Source organism: Cydia splendana, chromosome 12 (genome assembly GCF_910591565.1).
Source record: "Cydia splendana chromosome 12, ilCydSple1.2, whole genome shotgun sequence".
In the NCBI taxonomy this organism is placed as follows: Eukaryota; Metazoa; Arthropoda; class Insecta; order Lepidoptera; family Tortricidae; genus Cydia; species Cydia splendana.
Window position 1 is genome coordinate 3,253,282 of NC_085971.1, and position 17,986 is coordinate 3,271,267.

Consider the following 17,986-nt stretch of genomic DNA (forward strand, 5'->3'; position numbering starts at 1 on the left):
GAGCCACACTGCGTTTTCAGCCAAGAATATAAACTACGAATATTGACGATATTCACGCCTCGCTTCTAATTTATGCGCATAGTAAGATTTAAAAAAATGTATATAAAATAATCATTTATTGTTTTTTACAGAGCTGAAAGAAAACGACAGGCTCTACAACAACTTGATGGCAATATCATAAAAAAAGATTTAGCCTTTGAAATTTGTCAGCAACACGAAAAGCAATAATGGCTCTTCGTTGCACAATAATAAAAGCTATTAGAAAACACAAAGATAATTCTGACGTAGAGCTTTTGTTTGAGGACATACTGCGCTCCCATCTGCACGCCTTCGGTGAACACAGTCGGTGCAAAAAGTATTTTTGCACCCAAGTTGGGACTGTAAACAAAGAAAAGGTATCAACGGACTTTTTCACGAGTGCTGTATGGCAAAGAATCGATTATCTTGTTCAAGGAGTTGCTGCTCACTCGAGAAGTCTAATCCATGACGTGGATAGTAATCGAGTTGAAAATTTTCACAGCGTAGTAGCGAAACTAGTCGGCGGAAAACGCATAAATTTTTCGAAGAAAAATTCATATCAAATCAGATTGCATGCTGCCGCCGTTGCGTTTAATACGAAAAGATCAATTTCATTATTGTACAAATCAATGAATGGAGGAGTAAGTCCTACAGGAAAAGTAAAGTGGTTGGAGGAAACACGATTGAAAAAAGCTGTTTATAATCGAGGAACTGTAAAATCAAAGCGGCGATTGTTCAATCAGACCACGGAGCAAAATAAAGATTACGGAGAAGGATGTCTAAAGCCTGATTTTGACGAAGAGACATATAACAAATGCAAGGAACACTTCCTGTCCAAATTACAAAAAACAGACGACGAAAGAGATAAAATTCAAAAAAACACCATACTTCAAAGTGAAAATGGAGATTGGATGGAGTTACGGCGTTCACTGCTGACGGCTTCTAATTTTGGAAGAATAATAAAAAGACGTGACGATACCAGCTGTGCCAACACTGTAAAGGACTTGTTATACAAAGCGGCAAACTTGTGTAATGTTTCGTCGATAAGACACGGCCGTGAGAATGAGAAGACAGCACTTACTCAACTGGCAACACAGCTTGGCATAGATATTAAAAGGTGCGGATTGTTTATAGACAGAGAATTGCCATATCTTGGCGCCACACCTGACGGCTTATGTGGTGATGATACTGTCATTGAGGTGAAATGTCCCATAACAGCACACGGAATCGGCATAGATGAAGCTATCACAAAGAAAAAAATAACCTTCTGGAAAACAAATAAGAATGGTCAATACGACATTAACAAAAATCATAATTGGTTTTACCAAGTTCAAGGGCAGTTACGTATCACACAACGCGCAAAATGTATATTTGCTGTATGGGGCAGCGAAAATGAATCGATGAGGGTCGAAATTATCAACAAAGACGATAAATTTTGGCAGGAGAAGATGGAACCAAAGTTGTCCAACTTTTATAACGACTGCATGCTTCCTGAACTGATCGACCCTCGTCACCCTCGAAACATGCCCATTAGAAATCCGGCATATATAGAAGAGGCAATGAAGAAAAAAGAAACTAAAAAAAACGATAAAAAAGAAAAAAGTGACTAGATTTATTGAATAACGGCCCCGCCCCGGCTTCGCACGGGTTGTTATGTTGTTGTGGGAGTTACTGGACGACCATCAGACTATTAATGCCGAAGCCTACGTGAATCAATTACAGAAGTTGCCGAACGCTGTTAAAGAAAAAAGGCCAAAACGACTCGAAGTATCATTACTTCATGATAGTGCAAGACCACATACGGCGAAAACGACCTGTAAATTTCTAGAGGAGCTCGGTTGGACAACAATACCTCATCCACCTTATAGCCCTGATCTAGCACCTTCCGACTATCATCTTTTTCGCGCTTTGAAACAGCATCTTCGTAAAAAGAAATTCGAAAACCATCTTGCCAACTTCTTTGTCTCTCAGCCACTTTCATTCTGGGCTAAGGGTATTGAAACTTTGCCTAGCAGATGGTTACATGTTCTAGATAATGATGCTGATTATATTGTCGATTAATTGTTTCAATAAATCATAAATAATGAAAATTGCATGAAAATCCGTTCAGTAGTTTTTGAGTTTATCGCGAAGATACATACAGACAGATGCGACGGGGGACTTTGTTTTATAAGATGTATAGATTTCATCACCATTTTGTTACGTTTTCTATGAACAGTGCACCATAAAAAAATGTTACGAAATATTGACAAGATTATTTAGTAAATATGTATGTATATATGTACAAAAAGAAAAAACAATGTAATATTAAAAATAAAATATGTGTATATTAATCCTTTGTATTCTATAAAATGAACAGACAACAGACAATGAACTGAGAAGTAGCTGAACGTTTAAGAACCTTGTCGTAGTAACGTAGTTGTTTGAATGTGTAACATTAATGACAGCGATAAGGTGGTTAAGCTTACTTAATGTTTAGCTTCTGCCCAGGTCGACTTTGTTGTTCCAATAATCCCTACCCATTCTTTACTGTAAGGTGTTAATTTTCAATAGGTCAAATTTTGTATACTTGTACAATAGAGGACATTTCCGGTGAACCACCTTAAGGGCAAAAATCGTTAAAAAGGGCAGAAAGCATACAAAATGTGGCACAATTAAGAATAACAAATTAACACTCTGTATGAGTTGACACACAAATTTATTGAACCGATTTTACTATTTATTTCGATTTTACTTATATAATTCGTTTTTTTAGCATTGGAAAGAACTCCATAGATGTAATCGTGCAGTTTTTACCAGGCTCTTTAATTGTTAATGATAATGGAATTATCTAATGTTGCATGGTCAATACTTATAATTTACTTCAAAATTTTACCGCGGAACAGTGATCGATTTGGAACCACAAGCTTACTTCTGCGAAGTTCTTTCTAATACTAATAAATTATAAGAAAAAAAACTTATTTATAAACAAGTTTTTATTTAAATGCGCTAAAAAGAATAAAATTATCTGTATCATAATATTGCATTGTCATCCGACTTACATATGTACCTATGCAATTTTTCAGCTTTTGTAATAATTCAATTATTAAGATACTAGTTATTATCGTTGACTGTACTTTTCTTTCCACAGTCAACTAATGCTCATCGAGGCAATTCTAACAACCCTAAACACAATTACGTTGTGTTATTTTATCACCGATTTCCTATGGCCACCTCCTGTCTCCATCATCAGATCAGCTCGATGATACCATAATATTGCATTGTCATCCGACTTACATATGTATGCAAATTTTCAGCTTGATTGGAAGTCGGCAAGTGGGTCAAATTTAGCTTGCAAGATTTCAGCCGTACAAACATAGTTACAAATTTACATATTTACATACGTACATTGCAAGTTAAATAAAAGCTTGTAAAATAGCTTAGGTAGTAAAATCAAGTATTCAAAGTTAATAATAAATAAAATATAATTTGGGTTGTCAACTCTTGGCCTATAAAATAGATAGAGTAATGACTGCGCGTCGTAATAATACGAAACAAATCCGCTAGATGTCGGTAGTCTCGTAGAGTAATGACTGCGCGTCGTAATAATACGAAACAAATCCGCTAGATGTCGGTAGTCTCGTCGTAGTTTACTTAGTATATACTAGATGGCGGTGCACTCAGGTAACGTTGTAAGGTGAAGAACGAGGAAGGGGGTCGAGGGAGTTGGAACGCGCGAGGTCATTCAGATAGGGGACGCCCTTAAACGCCGACGCTGAAAAGACGCTAGAGTGGGGTTGCCCTTAATATCGCGGAGAAGCTTGTCGAGGTTTACGAGGCCTTTTGGAACGTTAAGTGACAAAACTATGTAATTGTTATTTTATTAAGCAATAAATATTTGAATGGGATATTTTGGATTTTATTTTTCTATTATACAGGTGAAATTTTAACCACCGTTCATACACTAAGTAGTGACTTTATAAGTCATATTGAACAACTTTTATTATTGGACCAATGCCGAAATCGCGAAAAATAAATTTGCTTCATACATTCCGTCTGATGTGATGCCGCCGATTTCTTTGGGACAGCCAAATTTTTTTTCGCGATTTCGACCATGGTCTCATAATAAAAGTTGTTCAGTAAGATCTATAGTCACTTTGAACCATCTTTGAACGGTAGGTAAAATTTCATTCTGTATGTTCTATTTTTTACCAGTTGAAGCAAAGTAGTTCAAAAAGTTAAACGTCCTAGTGCTTGGCTGTTCAATGGATAACAAAGCAAGGTAAATAAATGGGTATATTATATTACCATACAAATTAGTCCTACCTAGCTATAAGAATACTTGCTATACCTACCCTTTATAGGGTGCCATGTGATTCTATGATTTTATTATAAGTTACCATGGTTCGCAATAAACGATTTCTGATTCGACTGATTCTATTGATCGGTTTGTGACAGTGACGATCCACTTTAAAAAATGCAACAGTGTAAACACAAAAAATGCAGTGCAGTGTAAAAGTGTGTACACACACGAATAGAAGTGAACACTACCGAAAATACCTTCGGGACTTTATTTGTTCGTAGGTTCGTTATCTTTGATACTACCTTTGGACTCTTGACAGGCAGGCACTGAATAACTGCTCGTTTGAGGGTATATTTAAGATTAACGTAACATCTATTTCTGAAAAGTGTTTCAAGTAGTTTACGCAGACTTCAAATCTACTTTGACTTCTCGAAGATTCTTAAAACGCCTGAAATTGATGAAATGATAAACTGCTGTATAAATTTATCGCGGCTAGAAATTCCTCCCGCCCATAAACATTTTTGCCAGATTTACAGAACTATTCAAGCCGCTCCGAAATTATACCATGCACGCATTTCCTCGTCGCTGACTCACGGTGCTCCCAAAACGGATTATGGCGTACCAATTTCAAACAAAACATTGTTAGCGGATACCCACCTTTATGTGAAGGCGTTACAGTGTAGAGCTTTCAGGTTCGAGCTGGAGGAAGGACCAGTTAAAGTTGAGCCATCACACCTCCCACGTTCAGTGATATCGGAGACGATAACCGTAGGGGCGCGGTTTGGGCGCTGGTTCAACGCTCGCTGGCCGCTCGTGGTGTTTACAGAATCGCGGAATAGTGTTGCACCGAATTAGTCCGAATGCGTCAATGGTGGGCGCGCGGCGCGGCGCGCGCGCGTTCGTATCCCGAATTATCGATACCGATTTTTACGATTCGACGCGGTATTTTTATATTAAATATGTCGGGAGTGACGTGAGGGGGAGTGAAGGATTTTTAAGAACGATTTTTTTTTGTAAGTTTTTCTTTGATTTGTTTGGAATCGTTTTCTTATCCTGCAGGTTATAATTTTCTGTTGGTGTTAAAAAGTTTAGTGTAGCATCAAAATATAGGTACAAGTAGAATTAGACCAAGACAAGTCTGCAACGATTTTGATAGCACACGTAGTGCAAGTGTTATTTTAAACGTCAAACTTCCATGAAATTATGAAATTAATACGTATAAATAACACTCGCACTGCTTAGGTATGCTATCAAAATCGTTGCAGACTTTTCTTAGTTTAACTTTAAAAAAAATTGAAATCAAAATGTTAAGTACATACTTACCTATCTACGAAGCTCACTAAATATGAATATATTATATATATATATATATTATATATTAGAAACCAAAAACTGATATTACCTCTAGCTGTAGAAGAAACTTTAAACCCCAATGTTATTTTTAAAATATAAGGATCAAAACGTGGCATGCCAAGCCGTAAACTTTTATGACGAACGATATATGATCTTTAAATATAGTATGTTGGTACAAAACATAAATTTAGCTCTCATATTCATGAATAAACTGCATGAAGTGGTTAGCAACTAAGTGTTACATTAAAGCATATTTCTTAGATCTTAAGTGCATTATATTATGAAGTGTGAACGAAAATACCGCGGTTTTAGAATATGCAGACTTTAGGTTTTAATGTCTGTCTAATCTGTCTTGTTTCCGGTAGGTGAGTTTAAAATAAATTGTCTTCCCTGTGGCTTATTATAAAATGCTAATGAATTACAATGACAAGACGTAACATTAGTTTGTTTTTAGGATTCCGTACCCAAAGGGTAAAAACGGGATCCTATTAGGTACTAAGACTGCGCTGTCCGTCTGTCTGTCTGTCACCAGGCTGTATCTGATGAACCGCGATAGCTGCTATACTTTAAATCATAATTAGATTCCAAAAAAAGTAAGACAATGTTGCCACTTTTTACTAGCGCGTCTTGTATTTATGTAAAAATAAGTAAATAAAAGTACTTTTTTAAATCGTAGGCGTAAAATTACCAATAAATAAATTATCTTAGCGTATTTATTTATAAAAAGGAAATTACTATTTTACAAACAAATTATTGCAGTGGCAACATTTTTTGGAATCTAATTATGATTTAGAGTTTAGGCAGTTGAAATTTTCACGCACTTGGCCGGTTTTTTTTTATTTCATAAAATACACAAACCAAATCTTGGCAAAAGTGGTCAGAAACGAGACAAAAAAAGTCCGATCGTGAAATTGTCCGTCCGTGTTATCATTTAGTCAAGGTTTTGACTGCTTTGAGTTTGCACACTGGTTTGCAGTAACGATGCGACGAACGATAAAAAATCATCGTGACAGTGTTAACGTGTCTGATAACGTATTTACTGCGGCATCGTGACTGAAAGCCAGGTCATCATCGAGGTTTTCTACGGGAATTCGAAGGTAATTCCTACTGACGCCGACGCTTATCTTGCCCATCGTTGTTCGAAAAAAATTCGAAAGTGTGCACAGGAATTGCATGAATTAGTTCCTCCTCGTACCTACTTATATAGGTACCATCACAGGACGTCCAGACATACCTACCCAATTCATCCTCCTCATGCTATCGACGTAGGAAGTAAATATTTTTTCTTTTTAGAAGCCTGTTCCACTGCTTGGCAAAGGCTACTCCCCCTTCCCCCAGTTTTTCTAGTCCTCCCGATTATGTGCAGTCCCGTCTCTGCTAATTCCTTTAAGGAATCTAGCTCACCTTCTCTCCTCTTTCTCTAGATCCTCCTTTTGAGCTGGGTTGCTACTCAGTGGCGACAAGGTAGGGGGAGGGGCATACATTTAGTTAGAAATTTTGTACTCTAGGGTTTTCTCCCGCCCCCTTGGCGACGCCCATGAGTGGCGATCTTAATAACCACCCACAACTCAAATGAATGAGTGACAGAAAGACGAAAAAAGAATGATAGAACACTGCACACTGCATTTTGTCTGGCTCGATCGATTTGTAATGCAGAGAAGGGGTACATGAATTCTGAATGCAAATCTCGTCTCGTTGTGATAGTTGTGATGCATGAGTATTGCTACGATCAGTTATCCTTTACATGAAGTTATCCCCAACCTCGGCAAGTCCACTAACCCACATGTAGATCACCTACGAGAGACCTACGTATTTCGAAATTTTATTCCAGTTGCACTTCTTGTTTTGGAGCCCGCTTTCCGATATTTATTTGGTAACTTCGCATGATTTGCGAAGTAGGTACTCTTTGATTTGGTGAGTCCAATTCATGCCACCTTGGTCATGGATAACATATATACATACATACACATACATATAGCCACTTTGACCCGACAGTTCAGCACAGGCAGCATTTATGCGTATCCGCTTCTACTACCTATCTTAGGTAGAACTTGTCGGAGATGGAGTGGAAGGGTCACACTTATTCGCATCTTTTTTGTTCTTGACCAAAGCCCAATAGTTTAATAAAGGAAGCTTTTAGATAACTACCAAAAGGAATTATTTTTACACGTGTTTGTTCAACAATGATCAAATCATTCAAATCAATTCAAAATACCTATTAAACCTTGGAGTTGGAAATGTTGTAGGGTATTCTCAAAATACATTGGTTTATTGTGTTTATATTTCACACTTCCTTATGCAGATGCATAACAATTAACCCGTTTCGTTTTAACGGTTTAACATAACTCTCTTATTAGTTCAGGTCTTTGATGTCGCTCCTGGATTGTTTAGTACTACTTGGTTATATTCGCGTATGAGTTAGTGTGGTGTTAACCTGTTTGTTGCTTTATAGCCCTTCGGTTCGTCTTGTTTGTTAAGCCGACCACTGACTAACAGTCCGCCGGACGATATCGGCCGGTCAGTTGTTCGGAACTGTCAAATTTTTGTTCTAACTGACAGGCCGATATCGTCCGGCGGCCTGTTAGTCGGTAGTCGGCTTTAAGCGAATAAACCATGAAGAGGGCGAAGTCTTACATCGAAAATCATTGTTATATCGCCATCTATCGCTCTTGTGTATTGGATAGAGAGGCAGATAATATAATTGCGATTTTCGATGTTCGTTCTATGTCGCAGTAAGTAGTCCTTCAGTTCAGAGCCCGGTAGCCAATATTAGGTACAATTGTTAATCGACAAATCCAATCAAAAAGTAAAAATGTATTAAAAAGACGAAAAAAAGAAAATTCATGCGATTCATAAAAGGGTAGGGGGAAGCGGGGCAGCTTGATACACCTTTTTTTGGAATTGATTTTAGGCCCCAAAATTAACTCAAAATACATTCGTTTTGTACTTAGTAGATGACAAATTTACTAAGGTATACAAAGTATATCTTTTTTTGTTAAATTTATGGCTAGTAAAAGAGATATATGGATTTTAACAAAAAATGGGATTTGTTCAATTGTGCCCCACCTGCAGGGCACTTTGATACATTACATGGGACACTTTGATACATCATTTTGGGGTACTTTGACACGTGAATCAAAGTGCCCCGTAAGTGTTTCAAACTGCCCCGCAAAGGACACGTTACAGATCAACTCAGTTAGCTGACCAGTAGTCAACTTTTTAAACATTATAAAATGTCTATTAAGTGCGGTGCTATTAGAACATACTACAGTTATTAAGCAGGTGCACTAAAACTACAAAAAAAAGCTTTTAATGAAATCAGTGTCAGTTTTTGACAAAAAAGCTACTTGGTTGTTTTAACTTTTCTTTGTCAATTTTCTTTCTCATTGTACGTTCGCACTATTCACAAAAAAATATTTAAAAAATTTTTCTTAACATAAAAACTGGCAGGGGCACTTAGATACACTAGAGGGGCACTTTGATATGTTCAAAACTGCCCCAATCTTTATTGTACCAAAGTACCCCAATGGTCAAATAAAATGAAAATCATTTATTAAAAATATACTATATTACTTTAAAATAATAAGCTAACTTTATTACTGAATAAACGTACTTAGCGCTCATTATGATGTTTATCCAATAAAGTCTAAAATTTCGCACCACAACTCGATAAAAAAAATCATAACTTATTTACTATGCGACCCCGGAAACACGTTTTCACGCCCCTAGTGACAACGGCTGGCAGGAGAGATGTGCCGCTGCCGAAGCTGGTACCTCACTCACACATACAAAGCCACGTTTTTGCATTGTAGAAGGTGAACATAAGTTTTTAGTTAAGGAATTAGTGTGGGTGTTCAAAACTGCCCCTTGTGCTTATCTACCCCGCTTCCCCCTATTAGGTTATCAGACTAGGCATTAAGTAGTACCTGTGTCAAAATTCGAAACAACTGTTATTAAAAATCTTATGTTGAAACTCAAATCGTTTCAGAGAATCTCAAAAACTTGCAACAATTTACAAACTCCTTGTTTTCTCATATGCATACCTACCTACCTCATTATATTGATAGACTCTACCGTTGAAACTGGAAATACATAAATAACTTATTTTATTTCACAATTTTGTTTGCATTACCGAACACTCGCAAAAGTTTACATTACCGATCAAAGTTTTTGCAATTTAAATGTATTTAGGTTAATTCGTCTAAAACTAACCCTCCGGGATACATCCCAGAGTTTCCAGACCAAACAAACAGAAAAATACCGTCACGGACTGAAATAGACGGGTTTCAAATCTAGGACATATTGCCACAGACATAAAGATAGACTTCGCGCGTACCACGATTTTTATGAACCCAGCTTGACTATTCTTCATACACATGTGTCAAGAATCACACATTATGTTTTAAGTATTCTAGCAAATAAAATAATTCTGATTCTGATTCTGAATATTAACAGTAGCCAAATTGAAGTTTTACCCAAGAACATTAACCAGTAGGTAATCACATTGCCTAGCTATTTACCTACTTTTCTTATCGATTCTGAAATTCTAAATGATTTCTAAAATTTTGAATTCAGCCGGTTACGTTAGCTCTGGAATTGAAATTTCAAACACACCTTTGAATTGCTTCAAATATTTACATATGAAAGGTTTTTTCTTGAATTATATCTAAGTTTTTCGTACCTACATAATCGATATTTAACACTTTCGCAACCAGGCAAAACTTCAAACAATACCCCAGAAACCGACAGTACTCGCTAGTCGGGCAGCGACGTGCAACTCAATGCCGCACGCCGCGAACCCGCTAGTCGGGCAAGCGGCGGACGCTCAGGGCTGTGCCAAGTAACTTTCGTATAAGTACGTGGATAAAATTAAATCTGCTGTCTCATCTGTTTAGGCTTCCCGTTTTGTTCTTCTCCTAATTCTAACTCCTATTGATACATACCCGTGTATGCAATTTCACGTAACCAACTAATAATAATTTTTATTTTGTAATCGCATTAGGTAAAGTAAATAAAAATACAAAGTGAAGTAATAAAATATAATAATCAACTGTACCAACTTTTCGACCACATAATAATCAGAAGACTTACAATTTTTTCTGTTAGTGGCAGTGGCAGCCCTGAGGTAGTGAAGATGCAATGCTTGCCCGCCTGTCGGGCACTTCGGCGTCGCGTGTAGGTTTATAGCTCTTGCCCGACTAGCGGGTATGCCGGCATCTGAGTAAAGTTTACGAGTGCCCGAGAGTCGGGTACGCGGTGTCGAATGTGTTAATACTTATGTACATATATATCTACCGTCAATATCTACTTACTGCCATTGTTGCAAAAAATTTTACGAATTCAAAAGTAACATGGGAATGGGAACAAACGCTCTAAGTACATTGCACCATCCCACTAACCCTGGGTTAAGCGGTTAAATCGTTAACCCTAATGGCAAATTGTACTGGTAACCATGGTAACTCCAGGTTTAACCGGGTAACCCCGGGTTAGTGTAATGGTGCAAGTGGCGCTGTGATACAAAAAAGAACTGAAATTAGTTCCTAAACAACACTTCAGTATTAGTCGGGGTTTTAGCGCTCAGCAATAAAACCATGAAACTTTACCCTATATATATATTATGTAGTATGATGACCGTGGTCTACCTAAACATATGTCTGTACATATGAAAGATTCCGTATTAATAAGATAACCGTTACATTTTTCAACATGCGATGGATGCGGAGTGAGTTTCAGCAGCCAATTTTTCAGTTTCAAGATGTATTTCGGTAAAGTGGAGCAGCGATAAACATACAGGGATGTTATTCGTATACAACGAATATTAACCGCGAGCGAACGAATTAAAATGCTGTAATTAACTTAACAATCGCAAATTAATTAATCAGAAGCATCATTGCTTTACAGGGGGCTGAAAAGGGCTTATACCTATTTACTGATGTGTCGTATGTTTCCAAAATTGCGAAAGTTATCTTTTTTTTCTTTGGGATTATCCAACATTTTCAGATAACTGTTCCAACTTTTTGGAAATTTTCAACCGCGACTTGCACATCTATAGTTGGTCTGTAGTTATATGAGGCGATAGAGTTAGACCAAGAAAACTCTGTTATTTTAAAGGTTAAACGTCTATGAAATTATGACGTATAAATAACACTTGCACTGCGTGGTCTATCAAAATCGCTGCAGACTTTTCTTGGTCTCACTGTGTCTTAGTAGGTTATACTCTCAGATTGTACATTTGTGCATAAATCCATAAGCACAATGCAGAAGAAGCGATGCGCGAGTTTTGATTTAAAATTAGACGAGTGATTACCTCTCAGCGCCGTCTTCATGGAATTTGCGCTTCAAAGCATTACTAGAGTTCAGTTTTTGTTTTATTGCGTTAAATCTGACTAATATATAGGTTAAATACATACTTGAATGGACACATGGAATTCTAATTGATATACCTACTCTCCATGTCACCTTTATGTACTTCATAGTTTTCTTTGATGAGTACCTACTTACTTACGTATGTTTTACGTACGTTATACTCGTACACTTATACAAAAGAGGTTGGGTCAATTATATTTATAAACAAAGAATATAATACTCACTAGGAGATTATAAATGATTATGTTTTACGTACGTTATACTCGTACACTTATACAAAAGAGGTTGGGTCAATTATAAACAAAGAATATAATACTCACTAGGAGATTATAAAGCACTATTTATAATTGACCCAACCTCCTTTCTATTGAAAAACTTTAGTTCCGAAATTGCTGGCCAGTGAGCTTAAATTTGTAGCGTTAATTGTTTAAAATTCTAATAGAAATTGTAAAGTTACCTTGCAGACCTCGCATCTAAATATATTTGGTCATGATATTTTGAGCTTTATTCACCAGTACTAGAGTTCACTTTTATTAGCGATTTCATCAAGATGTAACTTTATTGAATTATATTGGAGTGATATAAAGTTAGAATGTAACTGTGAGATCCTCGTATTTCAGCCCGTACCTACAAGATTAGAACATTGAGCTTTATGGCTTAATATAAAAGTCCAGTTTTAAATAATTGACCTGATTATGATACGTTATGACTAAAGTTCTTTGGTGAATAAAAACGAAACAGCAGGCTCAGGCATACATTTTCGACGCGTGGTAGAAAGAGAGGGTTACGCCTTACGCTGTCTCGAGTTTTAAAAAATTTTGCCCACCTCAAAAAGTGCACAGCGCCGCTAAAGAAGTTTTCACTTCAAAAATATATTAATCTGTGGATGGCTTTATCCACGTGATAAAACAACTGTTACTTTTAACACCGCGGGTTTGACAGTGACGGATACCGTTTTATCACGCTGTCACGCTATAGACAAGGACGAGCATCATATCCGTGCTGTGTTCACCTTAAAGTGACAGCGAAAGTGGCCAAATACTTACATTGCAATATTGCTATAGTAAGAAATGCACGTCGCAAATTGAAATATATCAAGTAGGTATATCAATCCACTTTGGCTGTCAATATCTGGAGGATGCTGACTGTACAAGTGTAATTCTCCAATCGTGTTCAGAAGGTAGCAATCAGAGTTCGTTGTCACATCAAATAATAAGTAATTAAAGAGCCCATCAACGTGCACACTAGCGCCACTGCTAAATAATCGTGATTATTTAAATTTAACGACTTTGTTATTAAAATTAACGACGGGTATTTAAAAAAGGGGGCCGCTACGTACTGTATTGTGTATTTAAGTACCTTTTGAATACATCAAACTAGTTTTTATGTTGCTGGATTCGTCAATCTATGCGTCCAAAGTTAAAACGGCCGTTTTTGTTTTGAGGTCCTAGTTCGACGAATCCAGCAACATAAAAACTAGTTTGATGTATTCAAAAGGTACTTAAATACACAATACAGTACGTAGCGGCCCCCTTTTTTAAATACCTGTCGTTAAATTTAAATAATCACGATTATGTAGCAGTGGCGCTATAGTGTGCACGTTGATGGGCTCTTAATTGCCAGAACCAAAAAAATATTAACACAATTCGACGGTTTCACCCTCCTTGCCGACCCATTTATCTTCTTCTTCTTCTTAGTAGGCGTCTTCATTGCTGAAGGTCGTGTCTAGTTGGAAGAGTTTCCTGCGCGATGTACCATGCTTTTCCAAGTGTTCCTGTCCTCGGCGGTCTTAATAGCTTCAGGTATGGGCAAGCCGGTGGTGGTTTTTATCACGTCTGACCACCGGGTAGGCGATCGACCGCATCCTCTTTCCCCTTCGACCTTATCAACTACCATCAGCTTTTTTAAGCTATCCGGGTCTCTACGAGCGACCCATTTATATAGGACATCACAAAACATCACCATAAGTATCTATTAATAATAGAATACTTAGTTAATTTATATTATAGGTACGTGGCGCTAACTAATTTGCAGCAGGAATTCAGTTGGCTACATTCGGCTACAAGCTACAAGACAAGACTCAGCCGTTCACGTCAACCCACATACTTATATTATAATTAGAGGACCTCAGAGATTTGTGGCTCGACTGTGCAACTCTAATTTAGATATAGAAATTTCAGCTTGAGCTAATTCTGAGAAATTGTTACAGTACTAATTAATTTAGAGAATCCCTCTAACTACTTAGGGCCACTTGCACCATCCCACTAATCCGGGGTTAACCTGTTAAACCGTTAACCCATTGTCAAATTGTACCGGTAACCATGGTATCTTCAGGTTTATCCGGGTTAGTGGCATGGTGCAAGTGGCGCTTGCTCACTTAAAAATATTTATTCCCATCCCAGATTCCCAGACCGTAACGCACTGTTAAGGGGTTATTGAAATGAATGAAATGAAATGAATGAATTTCTGCTGAGAAGGATAGAGAAAGAGGTACCTATATTTATATCTCCCTCAGGGGTCGGCAAACTTTTGAGAAGAAGAAGCCAACTGGCAGCCGCAAATGTTGTTTACAGTGGTGAAAGGAACACTCAAGGGCATTAGCCCATATTTATTTTATGGGTGACGCAAAGAGCCGCAATTGCACCTCCGAAGCAGAGGCGGCGCTAGGCATGGGCGACGTGGGTGACCGCGCCTACGGCCTCTCGGTCCGAAGGGCCTTGCGTCGCGCCTCATATATGAGTATAACTCGGACGCAATGTAAAAAAAACGTTTTTTCTTGCGCCACCAGAGCGCGCCGCCTTGCGCACCACCTAAATGTAACTTGCACACACCAAAGGGCCGCATGCAGCTTGCGAACCGCGGTTTGCTGACCCCTGCTACCCTATCGCTCATAGCAGCAAAGAAATAAAAGTGTCCGGCAAAAAGATAGACTAATTAACCAATTTTAGTTTCCAAGCGAGCTTACGATGATTTATTAGGTTTTTATCGTCAAGACTCATTGAAGAAGACTCAGAGAAGAAGAAAACTCATTTAATTATTTACTGTAATCTCGCGCAACAAATACCAAATTCAAACAAGTTTTTGAGTGAAAGCGGTGGTGCGTGGTGTACATATATACATGTGTGGTACATATGTATGAGAGTATGGCATGACACGATTGACGATGAAAGAGTAACTAACCATCATATTAACCGTAGTTATCGTAAAATTTTAAAATATGACAGGGTCAAACAGATCACTGTGTTATGTCTTTCCTGTAGACATACACAAGAGTTAAGGGTTATAAAGGTTAATTTTCTTATTTAACCCTTATCTACGTAAAAAGGTCCTCCTTTTATTTAGAGAACTATGATAAAATCATTGCTTACATGCCCACAAGCTGTTAACTATTGCCCACAGGAGAGAAAAATGTACTGTTCGCGATAACACACTAGTTTTCTCTCCTGTGGGCAATAGTTAACAGCTTGTGGGCATGTAAGTAATGATTTTATCATAGTTCTCTAAATAAAAGGAGGACCTTTTCACGTGGATAAGGGTTAAATAAGAAAATTAACCTTTATAGCCCTTAACTCTTGTGTATGTCTACAGGAAAGACATAACACAGTGATCTGTTTGACCCATTAACATGTTATTTATATTTTAATGCTCAGTTATCGTGTGTTGTGTCATAGTATTTTATTGTCCTCACATCTACAAATGTGTTAACAAATTTAAATTGTCCTCTCATATCTCCAGGCCACAAATGTGTAACATATATAACAAATATTAAACAGATGGGTGTTACAGTTTTTTACCGAAATATCAATATCAAAGCCGTGGTTCCGTCGTTTATTTAATCTCGTTGTCTTCGAGAAAACGAATGGACACGTTATCAACCCGTTAATAGTCCATTAATGTCAGCACAAGAATGAAACGGACGAAGTTATTTTTTTTTTAACAAAAACACAGAAAGTGTCGAGTCGAAAAACTTTCGGTGCTGGAAAAACTTCAAAAAATTTTAAATTCTGTATACTAGCTGTAGATGCTGGACAAGCAAATCGTTGGTTAATTATCTACTAGAACTAGAAGAGGAAAGATGCTTGGGCACCTATTACGACACGACGAAGTTATCAAAAACATAGGAGGGAAAGTTGAAGCAAAGAAGAAGACCAAGGAGAGGGTATATGAATCAAATAAAGGAAAAGCTCAACGTCGTTGTCGTATCAGGCTGTCAAAGAGAAGGCAGAAGACCGCTAAACATGGAAATTACATCTACAAGAATCTTACTCTTAAATATATCATGATGACTAGAACTTTCTGACTTTGGTCCTAAAGTTATAAGGCAGTAAGATTGTTTTAACATCCTGAATGCACGATGCAATAGATACTATGACAACAAACACAATGAGAATAAATAATACGACGCGAGATTTGTTATATTGGTACGATAAGGTACACCTTAACACGGTACCTTGCGGTACGGTTAAAGGTACCTTGACGCTTTTAATTCAGAACTTCGCTTCAACGATTGCTACAGAAATTACAAAATTTTAATTGTACAATGCCTAAAGCACTTTCATTTTCATATGCCAACTATATATAAGTAGGTACCTTGATCGCGCTGTGATGGAAGTTAATCCTGAGACAAATTATCACCCAACCAACGCCATTCTTAAATTAGACTGCCCACTTTAGTTTCGTTTTAAGTCATGAAGTAAATATTTGAAATAACTCTGGTCTCACACCCACAAGAGTTTTATCACTCACCATCTTCTAAATCCGTATGTGGCACTTTCATCTGTTGGCACTAGTGAAATACATGCCATCGAATATCTACGCGTTCCGTGAAAGAATTTGGAGGGGCGATCGCCTTCCGAAATAAACCAAAGTTTATATTTTATACACTGTTAGGAGCTTCCTCTTCCGTTGATGTAACGAACATGATATGGTGATGATTTCATAGTTGCATTGCGTATCCGTTATTTGTACCTATTTGTTTACGTTAACTGTATGTAGCCTCAATAGGTCGATCCACGGTCGATCGTAAATAGTTTTGACAGTTTGTCACAGTTACAGTTAATCTCGGTTATTCTTAAATTTTATGTAGCTATGTTGCGGTTTAATGAATTAATGATGAATGTACCTACGTTTTATAGGTACATGATGTAACCATTTGAATAAAGTGTGTTGTGGCTAGATGTAAGCTCCTGGCGATTTCACGACTGTCTGAACTTTTTAATCTTTTCATAAAACGGGGGCAGTTCTTGTAATCGCCGGATAACGATGAGGTAAATATATTACCTATCTACGTACCTACTGTACCCATTAAGCTGGCCATACACGCTAGGGTACACCAGCGCAGTTTTACCTGTACAGTTCAACTGCACAGGCGAAGCTGGTTAGAGTCGGACCAAGAAAAGTCTGCAGCGGATTTGATAGCCCACGAAGTGAAAGTGTTATTTATACGTCATAATTGCATAGAACATAGAAGTTTGACGTTTAAAATAACACGTGCACTGCGTGGGCTATCAAATCCGCTGCAGACTTTTCTTGGTCTGACTCTAGAAAACTGCGCAGGCGAATACGCTACGTTTTACCTGTGCAGTTGACAGAACTGCGCAGGCATACCCTAGCAGTGTGTATGGCCAACACAACTTTTTTTCCAACACAGTATGGATGCCCGACCTTTGGCGAACCCCTCCTGCGTCTGCGTTCTCCCTACTTTTAGTCTGTCGTTCCCGCTTCTTGGATCTGTCATCGAAAACTTCCGCTTCCTCAATAATGAACCAGCACCTTAATATCAATGGTACCGAATTAGCGCCTACTACTATTAGCCGCGATTTACAGTCGTTCAACTCATTAGATGTATTTCTAGATTGCATTTGCGTTCATTCATAATGCCAGGACAGTCGGCCTATATCTATTTCGTGTTTTGCTAAGTGGGTTGTCAGGCTAGATAAATATTATCAAGTGAGCTTTCCGTCTTTT